The sequence below is a fragment of the Eubalaena glacialis genome, chromosome 19, assembly GCF_028564815.1.
Source record: "Eubalaena glacialis isolate mEubGla1 chromosome 19, mEubGla1.1.hap2.+ XY, whole genome shotgun sequence".
NCBI lineage: Eukaryota > Metazoa > Chordata > Mammalia > Artiodactyla > Balaenidae > Eubalaena > Eubalaena glacialis.
The window spans coordinates 55,517,714-55,518,678 of NC_083734.1; positions in this window are offsets into that span (position 1 = coordinate 55,517,714).

A 965-nucleotide genomic window follows, 5' to 3' on the forward strand; every position below is an offset into this window, starting at 1 on the left:
ATAAAATCAACTAACAACTGAGTTTATCTCAACTTCAAGAAAGAAAACCAAAACTTTACAACTTGGGGCAAAAGAGTTTAGTGTTCCATACAAATGAAATTTCTCTAAGGGTTCCAGCTAACTACAGAGTTTTCCGACTCCCCGCAATTGCCATCAAGTCTGAAAATCACACTCCATAAAATTTCTAAATTTCTAAGCAGCTTTTTAAAAACAATGGAAAACAAAATATTGTCTGTCTTCTTGGTTAAATTTACTTTGCCATAAAAGTCTTCATTTGTACAGTTAGGCATGACTTTTAAAAGTGAGCTTTTCCCATTTATATGAAATGTCCAGGACAGGCAAATCCATAGAGATAGAAAGTAGATTAGTGAGTGCCAGGCCAGAGAATGGGGAATGACTAGTAACAGGCACGGGACTTCTTTTTGGGATGATGAAAATGTTTGGAAAAGATAATGGTGACAGTAGTACAACCTTGTGAATGTACTAAAAAGACACTAAATTGTATACTTTACAATGGTGAATTTTATGGTGTCTGAATTATACCTCAATTAAAATAATTGTTTTAAGCTCTTATGGATTAAAGTTAACATTTCCATTTAAACATCTCCCCAAATAGTTACATTCTATTCCCAGACACGCTTATGGAATGGTGTTTGCTGTAAGAAGATACATAAGTGACGGCAGCCTGCCACCATAGCTTAGACCTCACTACATGTTTTGGGGTTGTTTTTTTTTAATGCATTGCATCCTCCAGGAAAATTACTAGCAAAATCCTCCCCCAGTAAATGTGTTTTTGTTCATTTACAAATGTTAGATTCCTGTTTTTAAAACTTAAGACAATTTTTACCTCATTTTATAATACTTGATTAGCGCCACCCCCCTTGCTATGAACTACAAGGTAAGAAAACTTTATCAAACAAAAACATTTAAAGAGAAAGAATGTGTAAATCTTTTCAAAGATTCCA